The sequence below is a fragment of the Cnephaeus nilssonii genome (assembly GCF_951640355.1).
Source record: "Cnephaeus nilssonii genome assembly, chromosome: 5".
Lineage (NCBI taxonomy): Eukaryota > Metazoa > Chordata > Mammalia > Chiroptera > Vespertilionidae > Cnephaeus > Cnephaeus nilssonii.
Window position 1 is genome coordinate 88,634,792 of NC_137076.1, and position 20,545 is coordinate 88,655,336.

At 54.3% G+C, this 20,545-nt stretch overlaps 1 protein-coding gene across 1 annotated transcript in view; it reads left to right on the forward strand.

Annotated features, from left to right (window-relative positions):
* The first annotated feature begins 1,570 nt into the window (after positions 1 to 1,570).
* The window catches only part of SYNPO (synaptopodin), a 59,876-nt gene continuing 40,901 nt past the window's right edge, over positions 1,571 to 20,545 (forward strand). Inside the window, exons 1-2 of the mRNA XM_079770506.1 lie at positions 1,571 to 1,635; positions 2,411 to 2,456. The gene's annotated coding sequence lies outside the window, so the exon portion shown is untranslated. The remainder of the gene's footprint in view (positions 1,636 to 2,410; positions 2,457 to 20,545) is intronic.

The following is a 20,545-nucleotide window of genomic DNA, read 5'->3' on the forward strand; positions in this document are numbered from 1 at the left end:
GACACGGTGCTGGCAATCAGGGGACCAGGGCTGGGGCCAAGCAGCGAGCCCCCTGAAGATGCTGACCACTGGCTCTGGCCACCAGCTCTGTTACTTCCTACCAGTGTGGCCTGGGGAAGCTCCTGGACGTCTCTGAGCCTCGATTTCCCCCGAACGGGGAGAAGAGATCGGCAAAGAGGGAGGCTCTTTCTCTACACCAGCCCAGGGAGGGTGCGGACTGGTCTCATGGTACCTGGTGCAGCCCCCGTGTCTGCACAGGACTTTGGTGGTAGAAACTCAATCAACATCATCCTCATGAAGTGTTCACGTTTACTAGGGGCACTTACTATGGGCCGGGCACGGTGCTAACTAAGCTAAGTGGATGGTTGGACAGTTGGTGAGAAGGGACTGAACTCTAACAGCAATGGGAAGCTGAGGCCACTGCTGTGGGGGTGGAAGAGGGGGACACTGCAGACTGGGAGGAAGGCACACTGACCAGAGGGAGCCGGGGAGCCGGGCATGCCTGCGAAGCGTGTCAGCAAGCGTGCTCTGAAGACCCGGGTTCAATGTTCTGCTCCGCCATCATCTTGCTGTGTGACTTTGACTGAAGCCCAGTCCTCTCTGGGCCTCTGTTCTTCCTCCTGGAGGACGGACGTAGGACACAGGACACCTGGAGCCAAGCTGTCAGGGAGGGAGGCTCCCGCACCTGAGGCCTCCGGGCCTGTTGGGATCTGCCAGCCTGAAGGGGATTTCCTGGGACCAGCCCAGTTCCCAGCCCTGCTGACGTCTCCCCTGGATGGGTGCCCAGAGTTGGGGGGTTTGCTCAGATCAGCCCTCTAGTGAGAAAGGCATGCGGGCAGGCTCCCAGACCACACCTGGGCCTGAGGGTCTCCCCACCCCACCCCTGAGGTGGGGAAGTGGGAGATCATCGCTCCTGCTGAAAGAAGGCACTGCCCCTTGGCTCAAGATCTGAGTTGCTGTGTGACCTCAGGCAAGTCCCTGCCCCTCTCTGGGCCTTGGTCTCCTGTCTCTGAAATAAGTAAGGCAAAGCTTTCCAAGGTCTTTCAGAACTCTGTCATTCTGCGGTCCTGCTGGGGGTTGGGGGTACTGGGACAGGGAGCTGGGGTGCGGGGGCTGGATTCCAGGGACTTGCTTTTCCTGCCGCAGAGCAGGAGGGATGGAGGAGGGCAGCGGGAGAAGAGGAGCCCACGGCCTCCAGGTGGCTGTTCGAGGGGGCAAGGCGAGTCTGAGGTTTTGGAAACATATTTATTTAAGTGTCCGGTGTCACCGGGGGCTTTTTCTTTGGGTTTTGAAATGCTCCAGAAGCCAGCACTCGGCTTGTGCGTGTGTGCCGAGCAGAACATGGGCTGTATTTATTCATCCTTTAGCCCGAGCCCTTAAAAATATAGACGGCTAATGTCTTCAGTATGTATGAAATATCCCATATGCTCGGAAACAAAAGGGGCTCTGTTATTAAAGTTTCATTTCCACACGCCCCCTCCCCTCCCTCCCGCCCGCCCCCCTGACACCCTGCCCTCCTCCCATCCTGCTCAGCCTGCTGGAGACAGAGCAGGATCGAGGAGGCAGGCGGGCAGCCGTGGCCAGAGCCCGGGCACAGCCGGGCCCTGCGTGAGTGGGTGCGGATTCTGGCTCCAGGTGAGGGGGGGCCTCGGAAGAGGAGAGCCGGGTCTTCCAGGGGAGAGGGGTCTCCGGGGTCCCCAGGATGGCCGGTGGAGGAGTGGGGGGCACGGTGGCCCTTCTTGTGGGCGCCGATGGGGCCGGGACCCTGGCAGGGCCCCGCTGTCTGGGACGGAAATGCCCGCTCTGCTGCTAACTGAAACCACATGTGTCTCTAGGCAGCGGGACAGAGACGCCGCCAAGCCTGGGGCCTGGGGCTTGGGGCTGGGGTGGGGGGGGAGATGCAGGCTGGCCCTCCGTGTGGTGTGCCCCGGGGCATGTGTGTGCGAGGGGGCCCCCCTCAGGAAGGGTTGGGGTCTTTTGCATTCGTACAAGTGAGAGCATGTCAAAGAGTGTGAGGGAATGTCTGAGTTCCGTGTGTGTGTGTGTGTGTGTGTGTGTGTGTGTGTGTGTGTGTTGTGTGTGGATGAGTGTGTGTGTGAATGTTCACGCGTGTCTGCGGAACTGGCCTCCCTCTTGGCCTCCTGTGGCCCGAGTCCTGGGCAGACTTCTACCTGTCGCCCAGAGCCTAGGATGGGGTGCCTCCTGAGAGGGTCCTCTAGGGGAGGAGACACCCCAGCTGAGTTGGTGGCAGCCCTTTTAGGCTGGGACTCCTCTGTGGCCCCCTTTTCCTCCAGCCAGTTGTCTTCTCACACCCATCAAGCACCTACCCATTTCCCAGGGCGAGAGGCTGAGGCAGAGAGCAAGGGGCTGCTAACATCCCTTCTCCCTGGTCTGTTTTCGTCTCTTTCAGAATGCTCGCCTCCAGGAGCGCGGCATGTTCACCGTGGCCCTAGCAGGTGAGAAAACCAAGCCCAGGAGAGGGCACGGCTTGCCCGCCGCCCCCGGGAGGCAGTGTGGGGCTGTCCAGACCTGGAGGGGTCGCGGGATGCGTGGGGCCTGGGCTCAGCCTTGGGGGAAAGCCTGGAGGCTGTGCTCAGGTTCTGTGGCAAATGGGGGCACCTGGCAGTTGCGGGGGGCCCTGAGTCCTGGGTGGTCTCTCCCTAAGGAGCGAGCCTGGCTGAGAGCTGGGTCCGGGTTCTGGTGGCGGTCCTGCCACTGCCTTGCTGTGGAGGTTGGGCAGGTCTCCATTCATCTCCGGGCCTCAGTTTCCCCATCTCTCCAAGGGCAAGGCTAAGCCAAGGTAGCATTTCCCAAGGTGTGGGCTTGCTGCTTCGAGAGGGTGCTGCGTGCACGACCAGTTTTCATCTAACAGAGGTTGCTGTTTTCACCCTTATTAGGGGAAACACACAAAAGCACATCAAGCCAGAGAGTGGATCTCAATAAAAATATAAACTACCCAGCCCAAATGAATGACGACGGGGGACCCCCAGGGTCCTGTCCACTTTGGCACCGGGCTGTCTTTATGCTTCCGCCATTTAAAGGATCCCGGGAGGGTTGGTTCTGGCTGTCTGGACCCGAAGGTGTGATCTGCTGTGTAGACCATCTTTTGGTCCCCACAAATTAGCAGCCCTGTATTCTTCGATTAGAGTGAAAAGCTCAGTTGTCATTTTGGAGTGGTGTGTGCGTGTGTGTGTGCGCGCGTGTGTGTGTGCGCGTGCATGTGTGTGTGTGTGTGTGTGTGTGTGTGTGAAGGGACAGAGGACGGAATAGGCAGATCAGCCCATCTCAGATCAGGGCTGGTGCCCTAGGTCAAAGGCAAGGAGTTTGGGAAAGAGATTGTTCCCTAACGGACATTTTCAAGTGCTTTGTCTGGCGTCAGCCTTGCTTTGAATTGCTAGGGTGTGTGGGTAGGCCAGGGGCCAGCCTGACTTCAGCTTTTCCTGCCATTCAGCCTTGGCTCCCTGGCCACTTGGCTGCATTTTATGAGCCAACCCAGGACCGGCTTGGGAGGGGTGGGGGGTGTGGGGAGCCCCTTGGCAGAGGCACGCCTCCCCCCCCCCCCCCCATCACTTCTCCAGGCTGGGCTGGTTGGAGCTGTGTCATTGGGGACGTGCCCCTGCATGCTTCCCCCTAACCGAGTGGCTTGCTCTTGCTCTTGTTCCTCCTGAAGAAGGTTTGTCTGTGAACCTTCACTGGTGATTGGTTTCATCCCTGCCTGCCTGCAGGGGGCGCAGCTGCCCCAAGGGTCCTCTCTTGTCTCACCCGCAAAAGGCAGAGGGCACCACACTTTGGCTCAAGGGTGTGGACGGCATCCTGGGGTGGGGAACGAATTCTTGACCCCTTCTTGGGGAGACAGCAGGTGCAGAGGAAGGAGCCCAGGGCAAGCCCCTGGCCCCCTCGGGGCCTCCGTGTTCCCATCGCCCCAGAGGACGGTGTCCCAGCAAGGCTGAGGTCATCCTCTAGCTCTGTCCTCGGACGCGGTGACATCTGTCTACTCCTAGGGGGGTCATGTTTCTCTAGAAAGGCGCCTTCCCGGGGGTGGGAGGTGGGGAGTTTTAGGGCCAGGCTCCCTGGAGCAGGGATGGGTCACATGGCGTCATCCACACCCTTGGGCCCAGGTTCAAAGCTGTTTCAAATCCCGGGGAAGCAGCTGGCCAGGGTCAGGGGCACATTCCCTGCTGGCCGGGCTTATCACATTCTAAGTGGCCTTGTGGGTGCCGCAGCCACACCCAAGGCCAAGGGCAAACAGAGGCCGGCGTTATGACGCGTTGGGCAGCTTTGTGGGCATCGTTACAGAGGGATCTGCCCGTCCGGGGAGTGGGAGGGCGCACAGCTTAGTGGGCAGGATGTGGGCTTAGAAAGGAACCTCTTCCTAATGAAACATTCTCAACTGGAAAATGAAGCTGTTTATCTGACCACGGTCCCCTTAAATATGTGGGCTAGGCCTGGGTTCAGAGGGAGGCCAAGGGTCCTCGTTAAACGTAGGCTACCCACCCACAGCGATGCCCCGGGGCTCCGCTTTGTTCGAGCTCACCTTGATTTCTTTTCCCTGAGTCCCGTAAAGGCAGAGTGTGGGGTGGTGACAAAGCATTTTACCTGTACAGTCACATCCGGGTCTACGGGTGACAGTATCGACTCCACGCCAAGGAAAGCTGAAGTGTGCTCTGGGGTCAGGGAGAAAGAATAAACAAACAAGAGGTCGGGTGGGCGGCACTCCGCTCCCACTGCACCTGGGACCGTGCTAGATCGCTGCATCTCCCTTAGCTCTGCTTTCCTCACCTGTAAAATGGGTTGTCGTGAACATCCAGGTGAGGAAGCCCACAGGCCCTGGCACACACTGTGTCTGGCACCTGATCCGTAATAGGTCAGAGGTGTCGGGCCTGTCAGTAAGGCTGCTGACTTAAGGAGCGAGTGGTGGGCGTTTTCCATAAGAGAGAAGGACACCGAGTGGTGTGCCCCGAGATGAGGGGAGAGCACCAACTCTTCCTCAGGCCTCAGTGCAGACCCAGCCGAGCCCCTCCTGGCTGTGTAACTTCAAGGGGGTTACTTAACCCCTCTGGTCTCGGTTTCCTCGTCTGTAACATCGGGGAAGCGACAGCACCTACCTCACAAGGTGGCTGTGGGGATTAACTGAGCCAACCTAAGGCTCCTGCACATAGTAGGTGCTCAGTGAACGCCGCCCAGTTAACTGGGAACCTGGAGGCCAGAGGCCTGGCCCTGGGCTGACCCCCTCAAATAGTCCCTCCCGTCCCCGGTCAGGACACAGCCTTTGTGGACAGGAAGACCGGGGACTGAGGCATGGGGAGTCCCAGGAGGCTAGTTTCAGATCTTGCTACAAACACTCCCAAACACCTCCTGGGGGATGCTGTGCCTCAGTGCCGGGCGGTGGACGGGCAGTGATCTTGCTGTTCTGATCACTGTCAGCAGGAGCACCGGACTAGTTCCTACTGCAGGAAACCAGGAAACTGAGGCTCGGACAGGGGGAGGGGCCTGTGTGGGCTCAACGTGGCAATGAGGCAGGAACTGGAGGTGGAGGCAAGAAGCTGGGAAACCGAGTGGGGAGAGAAGAGGGGGCAGCCCTGTGCCTACCCTGCCAGGGCCTCCCTCCCAGCTCTGCTCGCTGGAAGCAGGAATGGTTAACGGGGAACCGGGAAAGGAGAGAAACAAAGCAAACAGTCAGAGGAGCCCGGAGCTTGAAGAGCTGGGATTGTTTGGTCTGGCTGAGCACTCCTGGGCCACTCCCAGCAGCTCTGCAGACAGACTCCAACCCCCACCACATGTGTGTGTGCACGCACACGTGCACAGATACAGCTACACACAGCTACACACAGGCATACAGTCAGACATGCACACACACATATGCATACTGACACCTATGCAGACACATACCACACACACGCGCACGCACACACACAAAGCACGGAAGCTCCAAGCTCAGATGCTAGAGTGGCGGGTTTCTTCTAGCTCAGCCCCTCACTCCTCCCTATAACTTACACTAGCTCACCCTCCTCACTCCTCCCTATAACTTACACTAGCTCACCTTCCTCACTCCTCCCTATAACTTACACTAGCTCACCCTCACTCCTCCCTATAACTTACACTAGCTCACCCTCCTCACTCCCTATAACTTACACTAGCTCACCCTCCTCTCCTCCCTATAACTTACACTAGCTCACCCTCCTCTCCTCCCTATAACTTACACTAGCTCACCCTCCTCACTCCTCCCTATAACTTACACTAGCTCACCTTCCTCACTCCCTATAACTTACACTAGCTCACCCTCCTCTCCTCCCTATAACTTACACTAGCTCACCCTCCTCACTCCTCCCTATAACTTACACTAGCTCACCCTCCTCACTCCTCCCTATAACTTACACTAGCTCACCCTCCTCACTCCTCCCTATAACTTACACTAGCTCACCCTCCTCTCCTCCCTATAACTTACACTAGCTCACCCTCCTCTCCTCCCTATAACTTACACTAGCTCACCCTCCTCACTCCTCCCTATAACTTACACTAGCTCATCCTCCTCTCCTCCCTATAACTTACACTAGCTCACCCTCCTCACTCCCTATAACTTACACTAGCTCACCCTCCTCTCCTCCCTATAACTTACACTAGCTCACCCTCCTCTCCTCCCTATAACTTACACTAGCTCACCCTCCTCTCCTCCCTATAACTTACACTAGCTCACCCTCCTCCTCCCTATAACTTACACTAGCTCACCCTCCTCACTCCTCCCAATAACTTACACTAGCTCACCCTCCTCTCCTCCCGATAACTTACACTAGCTCACCCTCCTCCTCCCTATAACTTACACTAGCTCACCCTCCTCTCCTCCCGATAACTTACACTAGCTCACCCTCCTCCTCCCTATAACTTACACTAGCTCACCCTCCTCCCCTCCCTATAACTTACACTAGCTCACCCTCCTCCCCTCCCTATAACTTACACTAGCTCACCCTCCTCACTCCCTATAACTTACACTAGCTCACCCTCCTCACTCCTCCCTATAACTTACACTAGCTCACCCTCCTCCCCTCCCTATAACTTACACTAGCTCACCCTCCTCTCCTCCCTATAACTTACACTAGCTCACCCTCCTCTCCTCCCAATAACTTACACTAGCTCACCCTCCTCACTCCTCCCTATAACTTACACTAGCTCACCCTCCTCTCCTCCCTATAACTTACACTAGCTCACCCTCCTCACTCCTCCCTATAACTTACACTAGCTCACCCTCCTCTCCTCCCTATAACTTACACTAGCTCACCCTCCTCTCCTCCCTATAACTTACACTAGCTCACCCTCCTCCCTCCTCCCGATAACTTACACTAGCTCACCCTCCTCCCCTCCCTATAACTTACACTAGCTCACCCTCCTCACTCCTCCCTATAACTTACACTAGCTCACCCTCCTCTCCTCCCTATAACTTACACTAGCTCACCCTCCTCTCCTCCCTATAACTTACACTAGCTCACCCTCCTCTCCTCCCTATAACTTACACTAGCTCACCCTCCTCACTCCTCCCTATAACTTACACTAGCTCACCCTCCTCTCCTCCCTATAACTTACACTAGCTCACCCTCCTCACTCCTCCCTATAACTTACACTAGCTCACCCTCCTCTCCTCCCTATAACTTACACTAGCTCACCCTCCTCTCCTCCCTATAACTTACACTAGCTCACCCTCCTCACTCCTCCCTATAACTTACACTAGCTCACCCTCCTCTCCTCCCTATAACTTACACTAGCTCACCCTCCTCACTCCTCCCTATAACTTACACTAGCTCACCCTCCTCACTCCTCCCTATAACTTACACTAGCTCACCCTCCTCTCCTCCCTATAACTTACACTAGCTCACCCTCCTCTCCTCCCTATAACTTACACTAGCTCACCCTCCTCACTCCTCCCTATAACTTACACTAGCTCACCCTCCTCTCCTCCCTATAACTTACACTAGCTCACCCTCCTCTCCTCCCTATAACTTACACTAGCTCACCCTCCTCACTCCCTATAACTTACACTAGCTCACCCTCCTCCCCTCCCTATAACTTACACTAGCTCACCCTCCTCACTCCTCCCGATAACTTACACTAGCTCACCCTCCTCACTCCTCCCTATAACTTACACTAGCTCACCCTCCTCTCCTCCCTATAACTTACACTAGCTCACCCTCCTCTCCTCCCTATAACTTACACTAGCTCACCCTCCTCACTCCTCCCGATAACTTACACTAGCTCACCCTCCTCACTCCTCCCTATAACTTACACTAGCTCACCCTCCTCTCCTCCCTATAACTTACACTAGCTCACCCTCCTCACTCCTCCCTATAACTTACACTAGCTCACCCTCCTCACTCCTCCCTATAACTTACACTAGCTCACCCTCCTCTCCTCCCTATAACTTACACTAGCTCACCCTCCTCTCCTCCCTATAACTTACACTAGCTCACCCTCCTCACTCCTCCCTATAACTTACACTAGCTCACCCTCCTCACTCCTCCCTATAACTTACACTAGCTCACCCTCCTCTCCTCCCTATAACTTACACTAGCTCACCCTCCTCACTCCTCCCTATAACTTACACTAGCTCACCCTCCTCACTCCTCCCTATAACTTACACTAGCTCACCCTCCTCACTCCTCCCTATAACTTACACTAGCTCACCCTCCTCTCCTCCCTATAACTTACACTAGCTCACCCTCCTCTCCTCCCTATAACTTACACTAGCTCACCCTCCTCACTCCTCCCGATAACTTACACTAGCTCACCCTCCTCTCCTCCCTATAACTTACACTAGCTCACCCTCCTCTCCTCCCTATAACTTACACTAGCTCACCCTCCTCACTCCTCCCTATAACTTACACTAGCTCACCCTCCTCTCCTCCCTATAACTTACACTAGCTCACCCTCCTCTCCTCCCTATAACTTACACTAGCTCACCCTCCTCACTCCTCCCGATAACTTACACTAGCTCACCCTCCTCACTCCTCCCTATAACTTACACTAGCTCACCCTCCTCACTCCTCCCTATAACTTACACTAGCTCACCTTCCTCTCCTCCCTATAACTTACACTAGCTCACCCTCCTCCCCTCCCTATAACTTACACTAGCTCACCCTCCTCACTCCTCCCGATAACTTACACTAGCTCACCTTCCTTACTCCTCCCTATAACTTACACTAGCTCACCCTCCTCCCCTCCCTATAACTTACACTAGCTCACCCTCCTCACTCCTCCCGATAACTTACACTAGCTCACCCTCCTCACTCCTCCCTATAACTTACACTAGCTCACCCTCCTCTCCTCCCTATAACTTACACTAGCTCACCCTCCTCCCCTCCCTATAACTTACACTAGCTCACCCTCCTCACTCCTCCCGATAACTTACACTAGCTCACCCTCCTCCCCTCCCTATAACTTACACTAGCTCACCCTCCTCACTCCTCCCGATAACTTACACTAGCTCACCTTCCTCACTCCCTATAACTTACACTAGCTCACCCTCCTCTCCTCCCTATAACTTACACTAGCTCACCCTCCTCACTCCTCCCTATAACTTACACTAGCTCACCTTCCTCACTCCCTATAACTTACACTAGCTCACCCTCCTCTCCTCCCTATAACTTACACTAGCTCACCCTCCTCACTCCTCCCTATAACTTACACTAGCTCACCTTCCTCACTCCCTATAACTTACACTAGCTCACCCTCCTCTCCTCCCTATAACTTACACTAGCTCACCCTCCTCTCCTCCCTATAACTTACACTAGCTCACCCTCCTCACTCCTCCCTATAACTTACACTAGCTCACCTTCCTCACTCCCTATAACTTACACTAGCTCACCCTCCTCTCCTCCCTATAACTTACACTAGCTCACCCTCCTCTCCTCCCTATAACTTACACTAGCTCACCCTCCTCTCCTCCCTATAACTTACACTAGCTCACCCTCCTCACTCCTCCCTATAACTTACACTAGCTCACCCTCCTCTCCTCCCTATAACTTACACTAGCTCACCCTCCTCTCCTCCCTATAACTTACACTAGCTCACCCTCCTCACTCCTCCCGATAACTTACACTAGCTCACCCTCCTCACTCCTCCCTATAACTTACACTAGCTCACCTTCCTCACTCCCTATAACTTACACTAGCTCACCCTCCTCACTCCTCCCTATAACTTACACTAGCTCACCCTCCTCACTCCTCCCTATAACTTACACTAGCTCACCTTCCTCACTCCCTATAACTTACACTAGCTCACCCTCCTCACTCCTCCCTATAACTTACACTAGCTCACCCTCCTCACTCCTCCCGATAACTTACACTAGCTCACCCTCCTCACTCCTCCCGATAACTTACACTAGCTCACCTTCCTCACTCCCTATAACTTACACTAGCTCACCCTCCTCTCCTCCCTATAACTTACACTAGCTCACCCTCCTCTCCTCCCTATAACTTACACTAGCTCACCCTCCTCACTCCTCCCTATAACTTACACTAGCTCACCCTCCTCACTCCTCCCTATAACTTACACTAGCTCACCTTCCTCACTCCCTATAACTTACACTAGCTCACCCTCCTCTCCTCCCTATAACTTACACTAGCTCACCCTCCTCACTCCTCCCTATAACTTACACTAGCTCACCTTCCTCACTCCCTATAACTTACACTAGCTCACCCTCCTCTCCTCCCTATAACTTACACTAGCTCACCCTCCTCTCCTCCCTATAACTTACACTAGCTCACCCTCCTCTCCTCCCTATAACTTACACTAGCTCACCCTCCTCTCCTCCCTATAACTTACACTAGCTCACCCTCCTCACTCCTCCCTATAACTTACACTAGCTCACCCTCCTCTCCTCCCTATAACTTACACTAGCTCACCCTCCTCTCCTCCCTATAACTTACACTAGCTCACCCTCCTCTCCTCCCTATAACTTACACTAGCTCACCCTCCTCTCCTCCCTATAACTTACACTAGCTCACCCTCCTCACTCCTCCCGATAACTTACACTAGCTCACCCTCCTCACTCCTCCCGATAACTTACACTAGCTCACCTTCCTCACTCCCTATAACTTACACTAGCTCACCCTCCTCTCCTCCCTATAACTTACACTAGCTCACCCTCCTCACTCCTCCCTATAACTTACACTAGCTCACCTTCCTCACTCCCTATAACTTACACTAGCTCACCCTCCTCTCCTCCCTATAACTTACACTAGCTCACCCTCCTCTCCTCCCTATAACTTACACTAGCTCACCCTCCTCACTCCTCCCTATAACTTACACTAGCTCACCCTCCTCACTCCTCCCTATAACTTACACTAGCTCACCTTCCTCACTCCCTATAACTTACACTAGCTCACCCTCCTCTCCTCCCTATAACTTACACTAGCTCACCCTCCTCTCCTCCCTATAACTTACACTAGCTCACCCTCCTCCCCTCCCTATAACTTACACTAGCTCACCTTCCTCACTCCCTATAACTTACACTAGCTCACCCTCCTCTCCTCCCTATAACTTACACTAGCTCACCCTCCTCACTCCTCCCTATAACTTACACTAGCTCACCTTCCTCACTCCCTATAACTTACACTAGCTCACCCTCACTCCTCCCTATAACTTACACTAGCTCACCCTCCTCTCCTCCCTATAACTTACACTAGCTCACCCTCCTCTCCTCCCTATAACTTACACTAGCTCACCCTCCTCTCCTCCCTATAACTTACACTAGCTCACCCTCCTCTCCTCCCTATAACTTACACTAGCTCACCCTCCTCACTCCTCCCTATAACTTACACTAGCTCACCTTCCTCACTCCCTATAACTTACACTAGCTCACCCTCCTCACTCCTCCCTATAACTTACACTAGCTCACCCTCCTCACTCCTCCCTATAACTTACACTAGCTCACCCTCCTCTCCTCCCTATAACTTACACTAGCTCACCCTCCTCTCCTCCCTATAACTTACACTAGCTCACCCTCCTCACTCCTCCCTATAACTTACACTAGCTCACCCTCCTCACTCCTCCCTATAACTTACACTAGCTCACCTTCCTCACTCCTCCCTATAACTTACACTAGCTCACCTTCCTCACTCCTCCCTATAACTTACACTAGCTCACCCTCCTCTCCTCCCTATAACTTACACTAGCTCACCCTCCTCTCCTCCCTATAACTTACACTAGCTCACCCTCCTCACTCCTCCCTATAACTTACACTAGCTCACCTTCCTCACTCCCTATAACTTACACTAGCTCACCTTCCTCACTCCTCCCTATAACTTACACTAGCTCACCCTCCTCTCCTCCCTATAACTTACACTAGCTCACCCTCCTCTCCTCCCTATAACTTACACTAGCTCACCCTCCTCCCCTCCCTATAACTTACACTAGCTCACCTTCCTCACTCCCTATAACTTACACTAGCTCACCCTCCTCTCCTCCCTATAACTTACACTAGCTCACCCTCCTCACTCCTCCCTATAACTTACACTAGCTCACCTTCCTCACTCCCTATAACTTACACTAGCTCACCCTCCTCTCCTCCCTATAACTTACACTAGCTCATCCTCCTCTCCTCCCTATAACTTACACTAGCTCATCCTCCTCTCCTCCCTATAACTTACACTAGCTCACCCTCCTCACTCCTCCCTATAACTTACACTAGCGCAGCCCCTCACTGCACCCACCATAGCACCTACCACGCACACCTGAGCTCTAAGCTCTCCACGTATGTAAACTTGTTTAATCCCCACAGGAGCCTGGGACGCAGGCACTGATTACCCCTGGTTTGCAGACGGAAAAACAGGCTCAGGGAGGTGAAGGAACTTGCCCGAGGTCACATAGTTGGTTCAGCAGCCACTCCAAAGCGGCCCCCAGAGCGCCGAGCCCAGGGGCCGCCCACCGCCCCACACTGTCTCTGAGGGCAGCGGCTCCGGCTCTGTGCCAGGCACTGGGCTCAGCACCATCACCCCCACTGTCCCTGCCAGGTGAGGCAGCAACTTGATGCTGCCCCTTTCTCAGGCCCAGGGGCGGGCAGTGACCTGCCGAGGTCACAGAGCGTGGAGGAGCAGGGCTGACGTCCTAGTGTGTGCTGAGCCTAGGCTTGGGGGCGAGGAGAGGCGGGGCAGTTAGGCCAGCACCCTCCAGCCTCCTCTTTCAGCTTCCTCTGCCTTAGCCCCGTTTCCTCACCGGCCCGGCCCCTGAGACCTTGCCTGTGCAGCGTCTCACCCCCTCACCCCGTGCAGCCCGCCCGCCATTGCCTCAACAAGTGTGTCCTGAGTGTCCTTAATAACAGCTTTGGATACTGTTGACAAAACATCTTTCCCTTTCATTATTTTATTCCATCCTGTATGTGTGTGTTGCGGGGGGGGGGGGGGTGGATAATTATTTTCTTTTATCTTGGCTCCACCACTCACCGAGAGTCCTTTCCAGCAGAGAGCCGAACTGACTGAAATACATAACAGAGTCCTCCATTGAGCTCAAAGCTTCTTGCTGAGTGAGTGAATGCTGAGCAAACAGACGCGGTGCCAGCCCTGGTGGGACCAGGGGGTGACCAGCACTCCTTGAGCCCGTCCCATGTGCATGGCCGATGCTTCTCCCACAACCTTTCACTCCCTCCTCACAACAATGCCTAGGAGGTGGTGCTATTATTGGTCCCATTTTACAGATGAGGAAATGGAGGCTAAGAGAGGCTAAATCACTCTTCATGCCCTTGTCTCCCCCCCTTATATTATGGACATTCCAACCCCTGTCTGCTGCCCTTCTGCCCACACTAGACGCCTTGGCGGCAGGAGCCACTTCTCTTTTCCCTGTTCCGCCCTTGGGGTCTTGCAGGACGCCGGCCCCCAGTGGCACGGGTAAGTGTTTATTACATTCAGTTGGGTGGAAGGAACCTTAGGGAAAGCAGAGGGGGATGTGGTGAGGAAGAGAGGATTGGTGAGAAGACCAAGCCAGGGCAGACAGCAGCATAACTCAGTGTCCGCCCTGGCAGCCGTCCTCAAAGACCACTTCACCCAGTGCCTCCCCTCCCCCCCCCCCCCAGTCAGGTTTGGGACTCCCTCTAGGGAAGCCTGCCAAGGAGTTCCCCCGGCTCTGCTTGTTCACCGCCGGCGACAGGTTGCTCAGCACCTACCGAGGCATGAAGTAATCCAGCGAAATGACTTAGCTTAGTGCCAGGTGGTCCCCTGATCGCTGATCGTTACTGAGTGCTCTCTCTGCGCCAGGCACATGACGTCCACACCAAAGCCGTAGGGACGATCATTATCCTAGTTTTACGGATGAGGAAACTGAGGCACGGAGGGCTATGTCACTTGCCTGAAGTCTCACAGCTGGGAAGTGGCAAAAAACAGAATACAATTCAAAGCCCGGGACGGGACACTGGAGCGCAGGCCCTCCTGACCTGTAGGCCAGCGCTGTCCATCAAAATCAATGCAAGCACGCGTGCCATTTTAAATTTTCCAGCAGCCACACTAACAAAGTAAAAAGAAGCAGGAAAAAAAATATATTTGTTTTAATGATACATTTATTTAAACCCAAAGTAGCATCATTTTAACACGTAATGAATCTGAAAAAAAAACAAAAAACTGTTATTGAGACATTTTACCTTCTTTGGGTACCAAGCCTTGGAAACCTGGTGTGTATACTTTATTTGCAGCTCATATCAGTTTGAATTCACCAGATTTCAAGTGCTCAGTCGCCCAGGTGGCTGGTGGCCACCATACGTATTGGGCAGTGCAGGTCCATTCTAGACTGCCCTTGAATGGACAGTGGTGTATCTTAGTGCATGGGAAAGATGTCATACACGTTAGCCACTATTACGATGATTTTTATCCCCGCTTGCTGTTGATGGTGGTCCAGGGGGAGGCTGAGCTGAGGCCCCAAGCCCTTGGCATCAGCTCTGATGTTTCTATTCTTAATCTGAGTCCTCCGAGCCAGCAGCTTGATGGCTCCCGGGCTGAGCCAAGCTGTGAGCCTTGGGCCTCTGGGTGAGAAGAGGCAGCCGAACTCTCTCTAGGAGAAGAGGGAGCGACCAGGCTGAGGTCTCCATCTCCCCGGCCGGCCAGCTGAGCACCACATGAAGTGAGGCCTCTTCGGGGTTTATCTGGCCCATCTGCCTGGAGTGTGTGGGGCGGCCAGGCGCACATGTGGAAGGGAGAGGGCCAAGGCTCCTCCTTCTGTGGTCCCTGGAAGCAGCACCTCCTGCACGCTTTAGGCAGAGTAGGTCTTTAAATAGAGCAAACAAGCAAGCATCCCCACCACTCTTCTAACACATTTTTTTCCAAAAAAAACCAACACACAAACAACAACAACAAAACCCATGAATTAAATGAAGCAGGAATGGGGGTCTGTACCGTCCCTCATCTCTCTGTGGTTCCTGGACAGCTGCCAAGTGCTTGCAAAGAGGCAGGCAATGTGAACCAGTGGTTCCCAAGCCAGTCTGCACACTGGCATCACATGGGAAATTTCAAAAATATACTGGTGCCCCAGAGGTTGTGGCTGAATGGTCTGCCGTGTGGCCAGGGCTTTGGAACGTGAAAAAGATCCTCAGGTGATCTAACACGGGGACAAGTTTGGAAACTTCCGTGCCATCTCTTAGAGGCACAACTCATGTAGCTCATGTAGCCCTCACAGCGGCTAGGATGCCGGTGTGGTTATGGTTCCCACTTTCCAGATGGAAAAGTTGAGGCTGGCAGCCTAAGTTGCGTGGTAGGAACCCGCTAGCCAAGGTCCTGCTCGGTGGTGTGCTGGTAAATGCTTAACAGCTGGCTCTCTGGGAGGGAAAAGAGCCCTGCTTTGTAGCATCTGCCCATGTCCATGGTGCAGGGACTCCCACCAGGGCTGGTTGGAAGCTACCGGAGTGATGTCACCGACTGCAAAGTTGGGAAGTGAGTCACACAGTTGGCTGACGGGTCAGCTCGGCGGCCCCAGCACACGGCTGGGTCACTCTGCAGGGTGAGCAGGAGGTCCTACTGAGTGGGAGGCAGCTACGGTTAGTTGTTTCCTGAATTTTAGCCTTAGAATCCTCTCCCAAATGAAAATTTGAGAACCCCAATATACCCAACAGGTACAAAGCAGTCTGTTATCAGTAGAGGTTTATTTTATAAACTTAAATCTTAATCTCTTGCTCCTGTTCAAATTGGGCGTGGCCAGTCTGACCCCCAGGGTGAGGGGAGAGGGACTTGTGAGGGGGCAGGAGGTGGCCTGAGGAGCAGCCCCTTCTCAAAGCCAGGAGCCTGTGCCCCGGGCCCACCTCTGACCCTCACCCCCCAGGTGACCTTGGACCAGCCCCTGCCCCTCTGGGTCTTTGTTTTTTTATGTGCCCGGAAGGAGATGGGACTGCAAGCAGGACCCCAGGGACATGGTTTCCCAGGCTGACTCTGACCCCGCCACACCTCCTGCCCGACCCCAGCCAGCCTTGACCCCGTATTTATATCCATGACGTCAGTCTCTCCAGTTCCGCTGAAGCTGATTCCCTGGCCCACATATTTATGAACCCAGCAGGGCAGAAATAGATGTGACGTGCATGGAATTTGGCTGATTTTGTGAACAGGCTGGATTCAGGGCATCCATTTGGAATGGGCCCGAGCCCGCCTTCATGCTGGGTGCCGGGAGGCAGGGGCAATCCACAGCCAGAAGGGCACTTAGGGACCCCACACCCAGAGCTACAGTTATTTGGTTGGTGGTCACTGAGACCCAGGAGTGGAGGATGTGGCCAAGGTCACAGAGGGCATGGCAGAGCCAGGGCCACAATGAAGGATTCTTTGGGCTGTGCAAAATGGCCTCTCCTCGGCCCTCCGAGAACCCCCCAGTGTCCGCCCCAGCTTTCAGGTCCCAGCTGGGTTGTTTTCCTGCTCAGGGACCAGGGGCAGAGATTATCCTCCGTGAGCCTCCATTTCCCCATCTGTTAAATGGGGATAGTAGTAGGCGCCTTCCTCGTGGGATTATTTGGGGGAATAAACAAGATGGCACTGAATGTAATGTATCGTCACGGAGCCCTGCACATAATCAATGTTTACTAAGCAGACTCTTGTTCTGATTATATCCTTAGTCACCCCTTAACAAAAAGGGACAATTATAATAACAAAATTGCATCCTTTTGAGCACTTACATGGTTAATTTATTTGACCTTCACAACAACTATATGGTATTACTAGAGGCCCAGTGCATGAATTCGTGCACGGGTGGGGTCCGGCCAGCCCAGCCCCAATTGGAGTGGATAGGGGCTGAGTCTGTTGGGAGGAGGAGATGGCAGGAGGCTGGCCTGCTGGCCCATCCCGATTGGGGCTGATCAGGGCCAAGCTGGCTGGGGGAAGGGACTATAGGCGATTGGCCAGTGGGCCCCACCCCCGATTGGGGTTGGGGGGCCAATTGAGGGTGGGGTCAGCCATGGGGAGGGGCTCTGGGCTGTGGGCTGGCTGGCTCCACTCCAGAATGAGGTGGAGGGTGCCAATCAGGGCCAGCGGCCTGGGGGAGGGGCCATGGGTGGTTGTCAGTAGGCCCTGTCCCTGATGGGGTGGGGGGGCCGATCTGGGGTGGGGCTGGGCAGGGGGAGTGGCTGCAGGAGGTTGGTGGGCCGCCCCCACCCCCTATTAGGGGGTGACCAGGGGCAGGCTGGCCGAGGGAGGGGCTGCAGGCCTATCCGTGGTGGGGCTGGCTGATCAGGGATGGGGCTAGCGGGGGTCGGGGGAGAGAGAGGGGACTTTTGGCCGGCCACCCTGCTCTTGATCGGGGTGGGAGAGTCCAATCAGGGGCAGGCCGACAGGGGGGAGGGGCTGCGAGGATGGCCGGCCAGCCCCATGCCCTGATTGTTATGGTCGTTATGGCCGTTACAGTCGCTGGCTTTATATATATATATATATATATATATATATATATATATATATATATATATAATTATTATTATTATCCTCCAACTCATTGTATGGTATGTGCTTTACATTGAGGAGACACTCTATCAAGTTTATTTCCAAGTAATAAACTTGAAAAAGAATGTTCTCAAAGAAATAATGCCAATATGTGAAATCCTATTTTTATATACCAGGTCATAAAAAATACTCAGTCTTAAATGGTAGCCATTTTCTTAGTGAAACATGAATTCTAAAATGGTGAGCAATTGAATACTCGGAATATTAGCATCAGAAATATACCGTCCAGGCTCCGCCAGGCGTGTGTTCCTGAGTTCACCACCTAATATTGACTTTATGTGTTGATAGTTGCACATATTATGAGAATTTAACATAATAATGAACTTGAAATACACATGCCATACAAAACACGGGGTGGCAGCTGTCAAGGCTTTTTATGTTAATACCACTGTTTTCTCTGTCCTGATGGCACGCTGCACGCCTCGGTCCCCTTTCCTGCTTAATTATTTTTCCATTGCACTTATCACCATCTGACATACTTTCTTATTTATTTATTATCTGTCTACCCCAACTAACATGTGAGCTTCACGTGGGCAGGGTGTTTTCTCTTTTGTTCACTGGGTACCGCCAGCACTTAAAATAGCGGATGGCACATAGGCGTTCAGTGACTATGTGTTGAATGAATGAATGTGAATGATTGAGTCTGAATCCCCATGCTACCAAGGAGGCAACTAAAATTCACTGAGATGGGTGACTGGGTCCTGCTACGCTGAGGCCTGGCTAACACTCATCTCCCCGGAGACCACCCAGCGTCCCAGCTTGGGGGGTTCTTCCCAGCTTCTCACAGCTACCTCTCGCCCGGGACTGTTTTCCTGATGCTCCCGCAGCTTCCCGTGAGGCCGGAGCAACACTGGCCCCTTCTGCCCCAGGAGGTGGACAGGAACAGAGGAGGGGAGTGAAGTAGGGAGGAAGGAGCAGAGGTCAGAGCAGGCTGGGCAGCCTGGGCAGTGATGGCTGGGGGCTGAGGCAGGCAGGAAGGAGGCCAGGATTGGTCAGCGTGTCCTGCAGGACGGGAAGGAGGGTGGGTGATGTGGGGTCGCACTTGCACATCCTCTGGAACTGACTCTGGGAAACGCTGGGAAAGGGCGGGTCCAAGAGGATTCAATCTTGGTTACGATCAGTCCCACCAACCACCCTGCCCGAGGCCTTTTTCAGCTGGGGAGGCAGGCCCACGGAGAGGAAGTGACTCTTCCAAGAACACAGCACAAGGCCATCACAGATGCCAGGCTTCCTCGTGCTCACCAGTCTGGAGGTTGGAGGAGCCTGGGATGCCCCCTCTAGAGACAGGGAGAAGAGACCCAGCTTGGCCCCATCCCCTCCTTGGGAGAGAAGCACTACGGCAGGAACATACTCTTTGCTCAGATTCTTGGAGGCAACGGGAGCTCTCTTCCTAGCGGCAGGGAAAACTCAGCTCTGGACAGGCCAGACACGACTCCCCACCCGCTCCTGATGCCGAGCGGGGTGGGGTGGAGTCGTGGGGCCGGGAGGTGCACCTTGAGCCATCTGGACCAGTTCTGACTTACCCTTTTCCCCAGGGTGACTCCCCAGTTATATGCAGTCAATGCCTCAGCCACACTGCATTCAATATTCCACTTGATAAAGATTTATTGAGTGACGACCATGTGCCAGGCAATGTACCAGGCACTGGAGATAGTTTCCTCCCTCTCTTCCCCCCATCCTCCTGCCCTCCTTTCCTTCCTGCTCACTCTTCACTCATTCATTCATTCATTCATTCATTCACTCATTCATTCAGTAACTACTTAACTATTGAGGCAGCACAGCTTTCTGGGTGACAGTGATAGTTGGAGCTAGACTATCAGGATATGAACCCTGACTCAGTCACTTACTGGCCATGTGAACTTGGCAAGTCACGTAAGCTTGATTTCCTATCTGTGAAGTGGTGATAATAATAGCACCTTCCTTGTAGGGCTGTGATGAGGATCGAATGATGCAGGCGAAGTGTCTGGAATAGCACCTGACATAGTAAACACTTCATAAACATTGGCTATTATCATTGTTATTATGTGCCTGGCACTGTGCCAGGCACGGAGGAAATGGCTGTCCAACACGCCCTCCCAGGGATCCTGCATGTCGCCGTCTGCCACTTTCTGGCCTGGTCTTCCTCCTCCAGCCCCTCAGCCAGGCCTCCGGTCCCAGGCCTCTGCTTGGACTCAGGGAAGCTCAGGGCGGGCAACAAGGGGGAGCGGGTGGCTCAGGGGGAGCAGGGCTGTGAGGAGCTGGAGCGTGTGCCTGGGCTCCTGGGTTCAGGCCTGCTGTGCAACCCGGGTGACCCCTTCCACCTCTGAGGGGAGGACAGGGGCTTGGCTGGGCTCCATCAGCCCTGCCTGCCGAGGCTTGGCGTCCAGAGCCTGCGGCTGGGTGAGAGATGGGGACTGGGGGAGCTGGCGTTCGAGGACCCCTCTCTCATTTCTGCGGAGGCTAGAGCAGGCCCTGTGCGGCCCACTGTGAAATGGGCCGCAGAGACAGGTGTGCTGTGCGTGAGCTTGCCGCTGCGGGGGCTGTCTGCAGCCACCGAGGGCAATGGGCCCTGCTCTACGCTCACCATCCGTGTGACTCTGGGTACGGAATTACTTTCCCATGCCTCAGTT